The following is a 17,954-nucleotide window of genomic DNA, read 5'->3' on the forward strand; positions in this document are numbered from 1 at the left end:
TTTACTCTGTGTCACAGTTTTCACACATTTGAAAAGGTGGCTGTTCTTGTGCTATTTTGAGTGAGCTTGGCCTAAATGAATTATAATTATTTTATTGGCAACTTCTGAATTATAAAGCCATCTTTGAGGCCCCGTAGACGATTTCTGTTGTTGAAGATTTTTATAAACATAAGCTTTATCTTTTCTGCTGGGCTCATTGTTTTAAGACTTTCAAGTTATATATATATATTTTTTCCTTTTTTTTAAAAAGATTTATTTATTTATTTATTTTTGGCTGTGTTAGGTCTTCGTTTCTGTGCGAGGGCTTTCTCTAGTTGTGGCAAGCGGGGGCCACTCTTCATCGCGGTGCGCGGGCCTCTCACCATCGCGGCCTCTCGTTGCGGAGCACAGGCTCCAAACGCGCAGGCTCAGTAGTTGTGACTCACGGGCCTTGTCGCTCTGCGGCATGTGGGATCTTCCCAGACCAGGGCTTGAACCTGTGTTCCCTGCACTGGCAGGCAGATTCTCAACCACTGCGCCACCAGGGAAGCCCGAGGCTTTCTATTTTTTTCCATGGGTTTTAAATATATTCATAAATGTTCCTTGAAGTACTTTTATGATGGCTGCTTTAAAAATCTTTGTTAGATAAATCTAACATGTCATTTCAGTATTGGTGTCTGCTGATTGTCCCTTTTTAGTTTGAGATCTTCCTGGTTTTTGTTTATGATGAGTGATTTTTCTATTGAAACTTAGATATTTTTGTATCATGTTATGAGAGACTCTTTATGTTGTTTAAATTTTGTTTTAACTGGCTGTTTCTGATGCTGTTCTGGCAGGAGAGAGGGATACTGCCTCATTCCTGCCGGTGGAGATAGAAGTCCAGGTTCCTCACTCAGCTGCAGTTGACACGGAGGAGGGGGATCTTAATCACTGCTGGGTGTGGTGGGATTTCTGCCCTCCTTCTCCCTCACCACGGACCCTTGGTGTTCCCACTGGATGATGGTAAAAGTCTGTAGTCTCCACTAGGCCTCCTCTGCCTCCACTCTGAGGGGGAGGGGGCCGCCTTGCTGTTTGGGGGCTGAAGTGCAGGCCCCCCACATTGTCTCCGCTGACATACAAGGAGGGCGTGCCATTGCTGCCCAGTGGGCATAACAATCTCCACTCCCTACTTGGCCTTCTCGGGCACCGTCCAGGCAGGGGTACTAGGAGCCTTGTTAGTCTCAAGAGGGTAGAATTCTAGGATTGCCTTTGTCCTTTGCTGGCACGAGGGGGGATAGTGGTAAAGGCTTTCTGTGGTGACTGGTGGAATAGAGTGGCTGTTGCCTAAATGTTTTCTTTTTTGTTAGGTTGCCCGTTTCCTGGTCCTTTGGCAACATAGAGAAGCCTTTTATCGGGGCTTTTTTCCTTTTTATTTTGGCTTGGGCCTGTTGGTGTTTCTAGATTTCCTACATCTTCATCTCCAAGTCAGGGATTATATGAGGTGGCAGATACAACCACCATGTCCTTCCTTGGTTCCCACAGCTTCTAGCCTGTCTACCTTTTTTCTCTTTGCCAGTCTTATGCTTGTTTTACATGATATCCAATGTTTTCAGTGTACTTAACGACGCGAATAGTGAAAAGTATGTCTAGTCAGTCTTCCCAGAAGCAAAAGTACTGTATAGCATTTTTGAAATGACACAATTTTAGAAATCAAGGACAGATTAGTGTTTGTAAGGAGGTTAGGGACCAGGTGATGGGTGGCAGGAAGGATATGGGTGGTATATAAAAGGGCAACTTGAAAAATCCTTATGGATTTTGTGTCTGTAGAGTGGATATAGGAACCTTAACAGGTGATAACATTATATGCAACTTACTATGCACACACAAGGAATACAGATAAAGCTGGCGAAACTAAATAAGGTAGACGGATTGTCTGTTACAACCCTGGTTGTGATATGGTACTCTAGTTTTGCAAAATGTTTCCATTGAAGCAAACTGGCAAAGTGAACGTTAGATCTCTCCATATTGTTTCTTACAACTGTGTGATTCTGCACTTACCTCGGCAAAAATTTTAATTAAAAATAAGTTAATGATTTAAAATAGAAATTTTGTTTCCAAAGCTTAAACTACATAGTAAGGCATAGTCACAGAAATCTTGTTTCCAGCCCTGTGCCCTCTCTCTCTCTGTAGGTAACCATATTAATAGTTTGTTTTATCCTTCTGTTGTTTCTTTGGGAAACATTTTCTATTAATTTTGCAACCCCCCCACCCCGGGTGCCCCCTCATGAAGAATGATGAAACATTATTCTGCACCATGCTTTTCATTTAGTGGTTTTTGTTGAGATCACTCTCTATATAGACTAGTCTCTGTAGGGAGCTCAGATCTTCATCAGTGCATTGCATGGATGAACCATAGTTTGTTTGCTCTTACAAGTAATGAGACAATATCCTTGTGCTTGAGTTATTTTGTATTCTTGCCAGTGTATTTTGGAATACACTAGAGACAGGATTTTTGGATTAAGTGTGAACATATTTGTAATTTTGCCAGAATTAATTCTAGAGAGGTTATAAAACATTTAATATCTGCTATGGCTGGACTGCCTTCCTCTTTATGCAATTACTGTGCTTTTTCTGGCTATTCTTGCTATTTATTTTTCCACCTTGAACTTTTAAATCAACCGTTAAAGGGCATCTTGACTGTTTAGTTTTTGGCTATTGGATTGCGTCTACATTATTTTGTCAAAATTTAGTATATGAAAAAGATGGCATATCAAATCAGTGAGGAAGAGATAGACTTTAATAAATAGTGTTGGAACAACTGGATAGCCATATGGAAATATAAAATTAGATTTGTTCCTCACATAATACACAAGAATAAATTCCAAATTCAGAATAAATTCTAAATACTGAAAATGAAATAGTACAAGCACTTAGGAGTGGTGAAAACGTTCCAATACAAGATTCAAACCCCAGAAATGGTTAATAGAAGACATTAATACATTTACATGACCAAAGACATCATAAGCAAAGTCAGAATACTCAAACTAAGAATTTTTGCTACGTGTCAGACACAGAATAAGGACTAATCTTGATTTTTAAAGAGCTACTAACTGAAAAGAAAGGGAATAAAAACCATTAGAAAAAAAAAGACAAAAGAGAAAAGTGCAAATGGTCTTTAAACATTTGCAAGTATATGTCATCCTTAATTAGAAGGGTCATTTCTTCACTACCAGAGGAGCAAAATTCAAAAGTTTAACATTTCTTTGCTGGCAAAGCTTTGAGAAAGACAGTACTCAAAGGACATGGCCTGTGAGTTCAGATTCACCAGTCCCGGGCAAGAGTTGTTTCGGGGTGCGGTGAAGAGCACGGGCGTCGTAACTAGATGGGCCTCAGCTCTGTGACCGTGCACAAACGTCTTATCCTCCCTAAGTGTTAGTCTTCTTGTCAATGAAGTGGGGATGGTAAAAATATTTATCTTGGGTGGTTGCTGTGAGAGTTAAATGATACATGGAAACACTCAGTTTTTATCCCTGTTTCCTAACTTTTAGGTTAAACAATGGGTATTAATCATTTAAGGGACCAGGAAAGTTAAGAGTAATTCATTTAGCTGAAGAACAAGGAGCAAGAGGGTACTTTGAGGTTGAGATTCGGTAATTGCAAGCCAGTGCCTTTTGCCTGAGCATGTTACGTGCTCTGCTGAGGGGAGGTCCAGCAGAACTCCCAGAGAGCTTTTGAAAAACATACAAGCACCACCACCTCCACCCTTAGTCTGATACTCACCTACTGGAGTAGGTGGTGAGGGACCTGGGTAGAAGAGGAGAAAGAGGAGAGTGGACCCAGGTGCATAATGGGAAAGAGACTTTCCTAGAGGCCCAGCTCCAGAGTTAGGTCTCTTCCAGGTTATGCTTTAAGTGTCTGGAGTAGACTCGGCGGAGTCTCTGTTCCTTGCAACCAAAATAGCCCTTCTAATTGCAGGCAATCTCCATCCATAGTCAGTTACAGAGCCCTGCTACTTAAAGACCATGGACATGCAGGACCAGTATCATCCAAGCTTGTTGGAAATTCAGAATTGCTAGCCCCACCACAAGCCTCCTGAATTAGAATGGGCATTTTAGCAAGATCTCCAAAAGATTTATATGCATATCAGTGTCAGAAGCACTGTCTAATGGATACTTCTACAGTAAAGCTATCAGAAACTCTATACCTAATTTAAATTTTTATTACGTGACTTGGCTACCTTTTCATTCTCAGTATTGAGACACAGGTATATCAGAAATGATCTGTTAATCCTATAATATGCTAAGGTTGAGTTAAATACTGTATACACATTGTCATTTAATACTTCAAACTTAGGAGTTAGGTTCTAGTCTACCCATTTTGTGGAGGGGGAAACTGAGGTAAGGAGTTTTTTTCCCCCTAAAATGGAATGGCATTGTGCAAATAAGAAATTTGAGATGAGCATCAGATGTTTCTCTACTTCATAAGGATTGAATTTTTGGGGCACACACTCCTTGACATGAAATTTCTTAAATTTAAATTGTAACCTTCGTGAAAGTAGAACTTCATCTTTTCTTTCTGCTAACAATAACTCAATTTCTAAGCAAAATAATTTCAATTTGGAGCTGCTTTGAGAGTTAAAAGGAAACATTTTTCTATCAATGGCTACTAGTTTAGAGGTAAAAACTGAAAGTTTTATAATCATGTGGGAACTCATACAAGCTTATTTTGTATTAACCTCATCAAGGTCTAAGGATCCTCTGGAACAAACCATGAAATGTTGGGTAATCTTCATTATTAGCCATGCCTGTTTTCTTTTCTTCAGGTTTATTTGTTGTATTTCTTCACATTTCCACCCTCCTATACCACTTCTTGCTTGAGCCCAAGACAGGGAATAACTTTTAGAATTGCATATTTTCATTGACTTCTAAATGAGGGTTAATGTTTTGATCTTTTGTTACAAATTGCAGTTTTCTGGGGTACAGCTTTGTGAAATTAGGTATTAACAGTTTTTCCGGATGTGAGGTCAAAGCATAATCATTTTAACACCTTTATTAGTTTGGGCATTACTCGAGACCTTGGGCACATTTCTTGCTAGAAGGGAATTAGCTAGCATTTTGGGTTAGTTAGGAGAGCATCTGCAGTAGGTGAGCTTTTGCAGATCGATGCAATTACAGTTTTGATTAGGGAAAGCAAACCATATGTTCTGTGTAGGATAACTTAATGAGTTGCAGGAGTAACATACTCAAACCACTTTCTTTATTGTAGTTGTGTCGCAAAGTCTGTGCAGAACAGGCTCTATATTTAGCCTCCTTTACGTCTTAACTGCGTCTTGGCTTTTGCCTATAAAACTGCTTCAATTTTTTTTTTCCCTTCGTGCTTTATAATTTGAGTTTTGAGCTTTGCGTAAATGCTCTGTGGGACTGACCTAGGAAGAATTTGCACCCAGCCTTTTACAGTACGCAGACCTTGAAACAAAAGTGCCTGAAGGAGGTTTTTGGTTAACCAAAATATGACAAACTTAGTAAAACAACAGTTCTGTTTGATGGTTGACATAGTTTCTTGATTCACAGTAATTTCTTTTACTATAAAAATGTGGGTTTTTTTTAGATTCCGTATATATGTGTTAGCATACGGTATTTGTTTTTCTCTTTCTGACTTACTTCACTCTGTATGACAGACTCTAGGTCCATCCACCTCACTACAAATAACTCAATTTCGTTTCTTTATATGGCTGAGTAATATTCCATTGTATGTATGTGCCACAACTTCTTTATCCATTCATCTGTCGATGGACACTTAGGTTGCTTCCATGTCCTGGCTATTGTAAATAGTGCTGCAATGAACATTGTGGTACATGACTCTTTTTGAATTATGGTTTTCTCAGGGTATATGCCCAGTAGTGGGATTGCTGGGTCATAGGGTAGTTCTATTTTTAATTTTTAAAGGAACCTCCATACTGTGCTCCATAGTGGCTGTATCAATTTACATTCCCACCAACAGTGCAAGAGGGTTCTGAATAACCTAGGGGCAGGACAGGAATAAAGACTTAGATGTAGAGAATGGACTTGAGGATGTGGGGAAGGGGTAAGCTGGGACGAAGTGAGAGAGTGGCATGGACATATATACACTACCAAATGTAAAGTAGATAGCTAGTGGGAAGCAGCCGCATAGCACAGGGAGATCAGCTCTGTGCTTTGTGACCACCTAGAGGGGTGGTATAGGGAGGGTGGGAGGGAGATGCAAGAGGGAGGAGAAATGGGGATAAATGTATATGTATAGCTGATTCACGTTGTTATACAGGAGAAACTAACACACCATTGTAAAGCAATTATACTCCAATAAAGATGTTAAAAAGAAAACAAAACAAAATGTTGGCAATTTTCAAAACCATATAATAAAATAATAGGTTCAATTTGTATTAGTATGTGTACATAGTAAATATTTTAGGCTTTGTGGGCCATGGTGTCTCTGTATCAGCGACTCTTGTGCAAAAACATTCATAGTGCATGAAAGAATGGACATGGCAGTGTTCAATAAAGCTGTTTAGACTAAAATTTTAATTTCACATAATTCTGACATGTCATGAATAATATACTTCTGATTTTTAACCATTTATATGGGAGAATATCATTCTTAACTCACAGGACATGAAAAATGTTTGCCAACCCCCATATTACAGATTTTATGGTTTTTACTGACACTGTTACAGTTATAGTTATGCAATTAAGATGTTTATTAGAGTATTCGTTTCAAAAAGTCTACCTTTGTTTCGGGCTTCACTATGTTGAGAAGGTTTCATGTTATTTTGCTTATATGATCTGCTTAGTATATGTCTCCTTATTTCTGTTTAGGATTTTGCTAATCATGTTACTACCACCCCAAATATTCTCTGCTAGATTTTTTTCCCCCAAAATATTAGAAAGATATCAGTCGGGAGGCAGAGTAGCTTGGTGTAGTTAGACATTGAAGTCAGATTCAATATGCTAGCTGTGTGGTTTGTTTCCATTTACTTAACTTTTCCTCAGCCTCATCTTTTTTTTTAACATCTGTATTGGAGTATAATTGCTTTATAACGGTGTGTTAGTTTCTGCTTTATAACAAAGTGAATCAGTTATACATATACGTATGTTCCCATATCTCTTCCCTCTTGTGTCTCCCTCCCTCCCACCCTCCCTATCCCACCCCTCTAGGTGGTCACAAAGCACCGAGCTGATCTCCCTGTGCTATGCGGCTGCTTCCCACTAGCTATCTGTTTTACGTTTGGTACTGTATATATGTCCATGCCACTCTCTCACTTTGTCCCAGCTTACCCTTCCCCCTCCCCGTATCCTCAAGTCCATTCTCTAGTAGGTCTCTGTCTCCTCAGCCTCATCTTATTCAGCTTTACAACAGTAATAACATGACCAGCTTCACCCCCATGTCCCTATACACACATTAATTATATTAATGTGATTTTATGAACAAACAAGCTGGGGGAAATGCAAATTAAAACAACCATGGAATCCCATTACACACCTATTAGAATAGTTAAAATTTAGAACACTTGACAACACCAAATGCTTGTGGAGGACATGGAGCAGTGGGAACTCTCATTCGTTGCTAGTGGGAATATATAATGGTACAGCCACTTTGGAAGACAGTTTGGCAGTTTCTTACAAAACTAAACATACTCTTACCATACAGTTGAGCAGTTGTTCTCCTTGATGTTTACCCAAAGTGGTTGAAACTTAAGTTCACACAGAAACTTGCATATGGTTGTTTCTGGCAGCTGTATTCATAATTTCCAAAACTTGGAAGCTAGCAAGATGGCCTTAGTAGGTGAATGGGTAAATAAACTCTGGTACATCCAGACAATGGAATATTATTCAGTGCTAAAAAAGTGAAATATCAAGCTATGAGAAGACAAGATGGAACCTTAAATGCATATTACTAAGTGAAAGAAGCCTATCTGAAAAGGCTTCTGTATGCTTCCAACCATGACGTTCTGTAAAAGGCAAAACTATGGAGAAAGTAAAAGGATCAGTGGTTGTCAGGGGTGAGGGGAGGGGAGAAAAATAAGTAGGCAGAGAGCAGGGGATTTTTAGGGCAGTGAAAAATCTCTATGATATCATAATGATACATGTCATTACACATTTGTCCAAACCCAGAGACAACACCAAGAGTGAACCCTAAGGTAATAATCACCCTGGACTTTGGGTGATTATCATGTGGCAGTATAGGTTTATCATTTGTAACAAATGTTACTGCTCTGGAGGATGTTGATACTGGTGCTGTACATATATTGGGACTGGAGTATATGGAAGATCTCTGTACCTTCCCCTCAATCTTGTGAATCTAAAACTGCTCTAAAAATATTAATTAAAATAAAAACTAGCATGGATAGGAAATACTACCTTTAAAACTTTGAGTCAGATCTCATTCTCCCTAGCTCCCATTTTTATGGGTCATATTCATTTTCAGCATTAATTTAAGGGAAGGTCTTTAAAAAAAAAAAGGAAAGTTAATACATCTGTAACTTGAAACACTATTCCTTAAGTATTTCCTAATACCCACTCTCTTTTTTGTGCTATACTAAAAATGGTGTTACCAGTTAAATCACGAAAAAGTAATTGAAACAAGGTTGTTCTTCAGAATTGTATGGTTTTTTAATTTTTATTTTTTTAACATATTTATTGGAGTATAATTGCTTTACAAGGGTGTGTTAGTTTCTGCTTTCTAACAAAGTGAATCAGCTATATATATACATATATACCCATATCCCCTCCCTCTTGTGTCTCCCTCCCACCCTCCCTATCCCACCCCTCTAGGTGGTCACAAAGCACCGAGCTGATCTCCCTGTGCTATGTGGCTGCTTCCCACTAGCTATCTGTTTTACATTTGGTAGTGTTTATATGTCCATGCCACTCTCTCACTTCGTCCCAGCTTACCCTTCCCCCTCCCCATGTCCTCAAGTCCATTCTTTACGTCTGCATATTTTTTTTTCTCTTCTTTTTTTTTTAACCATCTTTATTGGAGTATAATTGCTTTACAATGGTGTGTTAGTTTCTGCTTTATAACAAAGTGAATCAGTTATACATATACATATGTTCCCATATCTCTTCCCTCTTGCGTCTCCCTCCCGACGTCTGCATCTTTATTCCTGTCCTGCCCCTAGGTTCTTTAGAACCATTTTTCTTTTGTTTTTTTTTGTTTAGATTCCATATATATGTGTTAGCACACGGTATTTGTTTTTCTCTTTCTGACTTACTTCACTCTGTATGACAAACTCTAGGTCCAGTCACCTCACTACAAATAACTCAATTTCTTTTCTTTTCATGGCTGAGTAATATTCCATTGTATATACGTGCCACATCTTCTTTATCCATTCATTTGTCAGTGGACACTTAAGTTGCTTCCATGTCCTGGCTATTGTAAATAGAGCTGCAGTGAACATTGTGGTACACGACTCTTTTTAAATTATGGTTTTCTCAGGGTATATGCCCAGTAGTGGAATTGCTGGGTCGTATGGTAGTTCTGTTTTTAGTTTTTTAAGGAACCTCCTTACTGTTCTCAGTAGTGGCTGCATCAATTTACATTCCCACCAACAGTGCAGGAGGGTTCCCTTTTCTCCACACCCTCTCCAGCATTTAGTGTTTGTAGATTTTTTGATGATGGCCATTCTGAAACTACCTCATTGTAGTTTCACAGCAAGATCCTTTTTGACCCACCTCCTAGAGAAATGTAAATAAAAACAAAAATAAACAAGTGGGACCTAATGAAACTTAAAAGCTTTTGCATAGCAAAGGAAAACATAAACAAGACGAAAAGACAACCCTCAGAATGGGAGAAGATATTTGCAAATGAAGCAACTGACAAAGGATTAATCTCCAAAATTTACAAGCAGCTCATGCAGCTTAATATCCAAAAAACAACCCAATCCAAAAATGGGCAGAAGACCTAAAGAGACATTTCTCCAAAGAAGATATACAGATTGCCAACAAACACATGAAAGAGGGTGCTCAACATCACTAATCATTAGAGAAATGCAAATCGAATTTTATGGTTTTAGTGCAGTGATATTGTCAGAATGCCCCTTTGAGGCCTCCATGCATTTCCAGGCATTTACTTAAGTCCAGCTTTTTGATAAAATTCAGTTTTTAAGAGAATTTCTGCACCTTGATAAGGTGTAAGTAAGCAAGGTAATTTACAAGTGATGGTGCTTCAAACTGTTTTTTGACTAGAGAAGTATAAACACTCCATTTATGTTTAATAAATTGAAATGATGAGTTATATAATTTCACAATAACACTGGCAAAAAGACTTAAATGTAATCATTACAAATTAGCATAATTAAGCATTATAATTCTTATAGGCGTTATATAATTAAGTCTAAAAATTGGACTTGTATAGAAAATGAAAGTGTTTCATGATTTTGCTTTAAGTGTGTCTTTAAATTGGGAGTGGGAAGAATATAAAAATACATAAATGCAGGTACTGACTTACATCTTGCAGGGAGGGGCAAAAGGGACTTGGTACAGATAAAGACATAATTAGCTTGCATGTTTCTCTAAGATAGTAAATAACGTTGACTTTTAAAGTCTTTTCTGGCCTATGTTGCTTTGAAATCTATGTGGACAAAGAAGAATGGGCAGAGGTAGGTCCTTGCCCCTTGGTCCTTTTACCATAGCTTTTCCTGCTCCATTCCGCATTGTATATAACCTCCCGAAGAATTTGAATCCTAGCTTTATGACAAACAGTACATTGAGAGCCAACTGAAAATAGGTTTTCAGTGTGCATTAGCAAGCAATAGCATTGCCTCTGTAACTTCATAGTTAGGCACTATATCAATACTTAAAAAATGACTATAGTAATAGAACTAGGTTTTATTTTTAGCATCTAATTTACTGTAATACCTGGAAGATAGTAAAGACTGAAATACTTACTGAATGAATAAATACTATGTGCTGGGTGCTGTGGAGAGATTCTGAAGGTAGGGCCAATGCCTTATTATAAAAATAACTCCTCACCCCAACCCATACAGTGTTTTAACTTGTAATTCCCATGTTAGAAAGTTCTTTTATACTAGTTTTCTTTTTTGTTTTCTACAGCATTTATCACCTAACAGACTTCTTGCTTTTAGCATCTGTTCTAAGTTTTACATCTATAGCTCACTAGAAGTAAATGCTACTTATGTTCTTTGAAGTTCTATTTTGTATCAATGCCATGAAAATCCTTCAGAATAATGCTTTTTCAACACATATAACCTCCATGCATATATCATTTCCATCTTATAGATGAAGAATTGATTTGCTTAAGAAACCACTGAGCAAGATACTGTTACAAGCAGAATATGTAGTCTTTTGGGACTTCAGTTTCTAAGTTCCTTGAAAGGAAGTATACAAGAGGGAAAGAAATCAGTGAACTCTCCAATTAACTGGGGACCAAGAATACTGGAATCTTAGGAGAGGAAAAGTAACAGCAAATGATTTAAATGACTGAGTAGATAAATAAAAGATGAGTTTAGCACATTATCTCCCTAATCAGTAGTTAGTCCTGCTTATTAGCACAGTGTAACGTAATAAAATGTTCTTAGAAAAAATTATCTTGCTGTGTAAAAAGCCACTTAGTAATACACATTTAAGGTTTCTCCATGTCTTTTTATGGCTTGACAGTTCATATGTGGATATTTTAAAATACCATATTACAAAGCTGTTTTATACTAGGATGTGAAGGAGCATATTTTTATCTCAAAATATGCTATCTTTTTAATGTTGCAATTTTAGTTATTTAAAAAGACTTTTTAATGATATGAAACAACATATTGAATATACATACAGAAAACCACATGAAACAAATATAGAGCTTAATGAGTTATTAAAAGCAAGTGTCCCTGTTTTGGTGACAAGGTGATAGGGCCTTGCCAGGTACCCAGAAACCAGCCAGTGTCCTCTCCTACTAAGAAGATAAGCAACTGTAGTCCTAAACTTAAATTGGAATTATCAGTATGAACTTCCATATATATGTACACATATACATACCTATATATCTGTCTATATGAAATTAAAGGTAAATAAGCCCATATTTTCTATTTTTTACTCTTTCTACTGAAAATGCATAGAAACAATAACCTAGTAATAGTGAGTATGCCTAGTGCCAGGACTGAGGTCTTGAAATACTGCTTTCCATAAACTCATCCAATATCTTAATGTTATTGACATGTAGAACATTATTGTGGCAAATGCTGGAGCTTCAGAGTGTCAGGTGGATAGTTTGCCTCTGTTCAGAGCTATCTGAATTTGGCTTGCTTTATGTTTATGAAAAAAACTTCAATTTGGATCTAAAAAGTTAGTTTGACATCTCAGTCTTAGTATGCCTCAAAGCGACACTTAACGTATCTGCATGGGTCTTCTCCAATATCAAGGAAGTGGTTACAGGTATCTTGTCAGTTTAGTGGTACTTTAAGCGGCTTTTACCCAGTTTCTTAGTGTTGTACCACAGGACCTCATGGTCTTGATCAGTAAAGTTGTCATGGTGGTTAAGAGTAATTAAGTGCAGAGAATTCAACAGAATTGTACTGTAATTCTGCGAAACAACATTTTACTTTAATTCTAAATCAATAAAGGTACAAAACTACAGGAATGCCGAAGTTACAAAAATGTGAACTTAGAATGTGAGGGGGTTCCCAGTTCAAACAACACAACTGCACCATCACTGTGTATCAGAAGGCAGAAACCGCAAAGTAATTTGAAGAAAAATTTAATAAAAAGGCAACTATAACGGGATTACCCACAAAGGGGTAAAAACTTGAAACGGTGTCTTCACTGGATGAGTGGGAGTACCTGAGAGTTACGGGCCTCATTGTGTCTGTACTTCCCCAAGTTCATATGTGGAAATCTTCATCCGAAGGACCTCAGAATGTGACTACTTTGGAGATAAGATCTTTAAAGAGGTGATTAAGTTAGAATGAGGCTGTTAGGGTGGGCTCAGATCCAATGTGACCAGTGTCCTGACAAAAGGAGATGAGGACATAGAGCCAGGGACGTGTACACACAGGGGAAAAACCGTGTGAGGACACGGCATGAGGGTGACCATCTATAAGGCAAGGAGGGAGGCCTGAGAAGAAACTGAACTTTCTGACACCTTGATCTGTGAACTTCTAGTTTCTGGAACTGACAAAATGAAATTGTTGTTTAAGCCACCTAGGTTAAATTCTCCCTGTTTCCTATAAACTAACAGTCTGTAAAATTCTCTGGGAATCATTAAAAAAAACAAAACAAAACTTCCAGCTGACTTACTTTGGTTCTAATATTCCCCACCTTCAGATCATAGGCTAAGTTAACAGATTTCTAGACTTGAATACAATTATGGATACCACAGAGGGAAGGATTACGTAGGTGGTAGGTTTGGCAAAAATTCTTAGTGCTAATCTAGGTAACTCATGGTTCGATCATTATTATGTTCACTGAGATTGCCATATTAGAGTATTTCAGGCTACTTTATGGTAAGCTGTGGGAGAAAGATAAAATCATTAGGGTTGCTAATGATGAGAGTCTAATGACAAGACTCTGGATGATCAATTTGTTTATCTAGACACATTAAGTTACTTGAGTCAGTGTTAAAGTAGCATTTATAAATCCACTAACTGTCCTTGCCAGTGTAGTGAAGTTACTAGAGAAGGAATTAATTGGGCCATAAATTCTAGATCCTGGCCTTTATTTCCCAATCAGAACATTGTTAGATGTGTCCTTTTTTTAGTTTGGGTGCAGGAGAAGGGAAAAAATAACAGGTCAAACTATTTTTTATTGCCAGTTCTAAACAACTTTGTTTCAGTGTAGACCTGAGACCACCACAAAAATGATTTATTCATTCAAGAGAGAACACTAATATTCTACAGCCTCAGAAATAAGAAAACACTTATGTAGAATCAATTTTTACAGTTTTAATATAATTTTGTAAATTTACCTACATTACGAATAGCTTCTGACAGCACAAGTCTCAGACCTGGTGGCTCTGCCACAGCAAAAATATCCAAAAACCTGAAGATGCTAAGGTTGGTACCTTTTATTGCTACTTTTAGAAGTGATCATGCAGCAAAGCTTTGCATTTCCAGAGCACTAATATAAATATTAATATAGTCAAAAAGGCATGACTCCTACTTCAATGAGAAAGTACTGTTTTGTTGGAGAAGTCACTTTAAAAACTATATAAAACATCCATCAGGAGCTAGCGTCATAGGTCAGTGTGCCTCCTTTTATCACCCTTTTGAAGTTTAAGCACTGGTAGGAAATTAGTAGTGTCTGTGCACATTTTCTCCCTTTTCCTCTGTTGTTGGCGGAGGGGTTTCTTTGAGTTACAGGGCGCACATTTCCTGGTAACTGCTGTGTGTTGTAATGTTATCACTGTCACTCTTGGCCTCTCACCAGCCCTTCATGGTTCTGAGAACCTCAGTTGTGGCTTCTCCTGATACTTGTCCTGGTTACCAATCTAATTGCTGGAATTATAACCGGGAAAGATGTTTATGTGACATGTCAGGGTAAACAGAAGCACTACAACTTACCTTGCAAGCTAGTAAATATGGAGGGTTTTGATCTTTGCTTCCACTGTTGACTCATCTGGACCTAAACTACCTAAAATATAAAGGAAGTAGGGCTTCCCTGGTGGTGCAGTGGTTGGGAGTCCGCCTGCCAATGCAGGGGACACGGGTTCGAGCCCTGGTCTGGGAAGATCCCACATGCCGCAGAGCAACTGGGCCCGTGAACCACAATTACTGAGCCTGCGCGTCTGGAGCCTGTGCTCCGCAACAAGAGAGGCCGCGATAGTGAGAGGCCCTCGCACCGCGATGAAGAGTGGCCCCCGCTCGCCACAACTAGAGAAGGCCCTGGCACAGAAACGAAGACCCAACACAGCCAAAAATAAATAAATAAATTTAAAAAAAAGTTAAAAAAAAAATATAAAGGAAGTAAACAATAAGTATGAGAATTCTTTCATTGTTAAGCAAAGCACTCTGCTGGGTGGTAGCTTTGGGAATACAAGGAGGTACTGTGTGGCTTTTGCCCTCAAGGAACTTGTAGTTAATAATGGAAGATAAGACACAGCTAATATTAAATGGCTAACCTATTGCTAACAGTAGGTGTAACACAGTTTGTGATGGATAAGAATGCTCCTTTCTAATCCCCGAAGTTTATTCATTGTTTCACATATGGTTCTAACAAACTCACTTACCTAGTTTTTCAGTGTGTGATATTAATAATAGCAAATAGGTGAGGATAAGAGATTCTATAGGCAGCAATAGTGATTAGAATGAAAAATGATGGTTGACTTCAAGGCAGGACCTAGAGAACTTAAAAATGTGTCAATCTAGAAAATCTAGGGAACAATCCAGGAACCCTAGGGAAACAGACCCTTTATGGTATATTGTGTCCTGAGGGCATCTCTATAATGATTTAGAGTAATAATTGCCATTCATAGTAATTAAGAAGTTTAAGAAAGGGTTAAGTATTTTCTGCTTCATTGCCTTGGTACCATATACTCTGGTTATACCAAAATCCTTGGCATTTCCTTAGAATGCCATCGAAGAGAATATTCTATGAAAATAGTAAACTAAATGATCTTTTGTCTTTAAACACAACTCTCAGTGATTCTAAAATTGTCATTCACTTGCACAGTATTTCAGAGACACTAGATGTTTTATTTTATCAAAACTATTTTCCTAAAAGAGTAAAGGTAACTAGTACATAGTTTATACCTGTGGTTGTGAAAATGCAACATGATAGTCTTCCATGGTTGTGAATACTTATATCCAAATCACAATTTATATAGATAGGTCTTGTTTTGGCTTCTAAGAAGTCACTTAAAAACAAGCTCACCAGTTTTCCCTTCTTTGAGGAACACTGATTATGCCGATGGCCTGGCACTGATGTGGGGAAAGGAAACTGCAGGGGTCAGGATTAAAGCTTTGCCCTAAACTTGTCCAAACAAACCAGAGTTGAGGTCCAGTCCCCTCTTCTGTCAGGGACCACAGAGGCAGGAGAATTGATGGCTGGGAATGAACGACCACAGTGGATTACCGTTCCCAGGCATTGACCCAAGTATGGCTGTCAGTTACTTGAAGCAGTAAGCCTCAGTGCAAGCCTGGCAGTGGTTCCTTCCATTTAAGATGGGTTAAAAAAACACCAGTACAGGTGGGAAGTCAAAACTAGAAAGCCTAAGTATAAGAATTCTCACTTTAAGTAATCCATCCTCCAGCCCCGCTTAAATTTGGGTATAAGTGTATACTAGAAAAACCAGGACTTCAGCGTGTCATTTTGGTTATTCTAAAGCAGCGGTCCCCAGCCTTTTTTGGCACCAGGGACCGGTTTCGTGGAAGACAATTTTTCTAAGGACAGGTGGCAGGGGCGGGGTGGGGGGCATGGCAGATGAAGCTTTGCTCGCTTGCTGCTCACCTCCTGCTGTGCCGCCCGGTTCCTAACAGGCCACGGACCAGTACCGGTTCGCGGCCTGGGGATTGGGGACCCCTGTTCTAAAGAGTGTTTTGATAGCTGAGTTTGAACTGTATAATGCTCAGTTGCAAATTACTTGTTAACTAATTAAACCATTAAAGTTTTTATTTATTTATTTATTTATTGAAATTCATTTATGTATTTATTTTTGGCTGCGTTGGGTCTTCGTTGCGGTGCGCGGGCTTCTCATTGCGGTGGCTTCTCTTGTTGCGGAACACGGGCTGTAGGCGCGCGGGCTTCAGTAGCTGTGGCTCGCGGGCTCCAGAGCGCAGGCTCAGTAGTTATGGCCCACGGGCTTAGTTGCTCCGCGGCATGTGGGATCTTCCCGCACCAGGGCTCGAACCCGTGTCTCCTGCATTGGCAGGTGGATTCTTAACCACTGCACCACCAGGGAAGCCCCCGATAAAGTTTTAAGATGAATTGAGTGTCTAATTTTTCTCTTTGGTTGATGATGTCAGAGGCGAGAGCGACCAAGACACAAGATCACCATCTAGTGGTGAAAGGCTACTGTGAATTAGGGTTTGTGTCCCATTTTTGTACGTTTCCAATAGGAAGCACCGTGGAAAATGACAAACTCTGTGTTACAGTGGTAGCAATCTAACGTTCTTCTAGATCCAGAAATGAGAGATTCCGTAACAACAAAACCCTTTCTCCCCTGCTCTTTGTACGTGACCAGGGCGGGAATTCAGAGGTTTTGTTCTTGTTCCTACCTTGAAAGGGAAGAACAGTATCTTCCTGAATTGTGACTACCCTTTACAGAACAAATACTGGCAATATTTACTTTTTTTCACTTACAACTTGAATTTTTTTAAAGCAGCAAGGTACAGGAGGATTAAGTGGATTTCTGTAAACAGCACCGAGCTCTGTGGTATAATTAAGCTCACTGGTATAATTTTCTTTAATATTTTTTCTTACTTACATACATTGGGACAAGGGTAATAAGGGAGTTAGGAAGTAAAGAGGTCTGTTTCTTAAACATACATATTTACGCATACAGTAACACACCTATGTTAGCTTTTTGTTGTTAAAAATCATGGTTACTTTAGAAAACATAAAAAAACATTAAAATTAAAAATACAAAAAACCACTTAATGTTATACTAACCTGAGGTTAGTTGTTGTAAGAACTGTGTGCATCCTTGTTCACATGAATTTGATTACAAAAATGGGATTTTGCTCTACATTCTGTTTTATATACTTTCACTAACAGTCATCCTTATTCACCAACATCATTTTAATGGTTGTATATTATTCCATTGTACACATGTGGAATTATTTAACCAACCACTTAGACATTGTGATAGTTGATAATAGTGCAAAATGAGACCCTGTGTTTTGAGGAACATGCTCAAATTTTTATTTTAAAGAACAGTAAGCCCGAATGTCAGGTATTATGCCAGTCCCTGGAGATGACAGGAGAGACATGATTGCTGTGCTGATGGAGCTTATGTTCTAATGGGAGTGCCAAACAGTAGGCAGGTGGATGGGATGACATGGTTATGGTTTGAGATACATAATG

General features: G+C 38.6%; 1 protein-coding gene across 24 annotated transcripts in view; it reads left to right on the forward strand.

Annotated features, from left to right (window-relative positions):
- Positions 1 to 17,954, forward strand: part of CADPS2 (calcium dependent secretion activator 2) — a 539,668-nt gene that overhangs the window by 47,877 nt on the left and 473,837 nt on the right. The gene's annotated exons all lie outside the window — the stretch shown is intronic.

The sequence above is a fragment of the Balaenoptera musculus genome, chromosome 9 (genome assembly GCF_009873245.2).
Source record: "Balaenoptera musculus isolate JJ_BM4_2016_0621 chromosome 9, mBalMus1.pri.v3, whole genome shotgun sequence".
Classification (NCBI taxonomy): domain Eukaryota; kingdom Metazoa; phylum Chordata; class Mammalia; order Artiodactyla; family Balaenopteridae; genus Balaenoptera; species Balaenoptera musculus.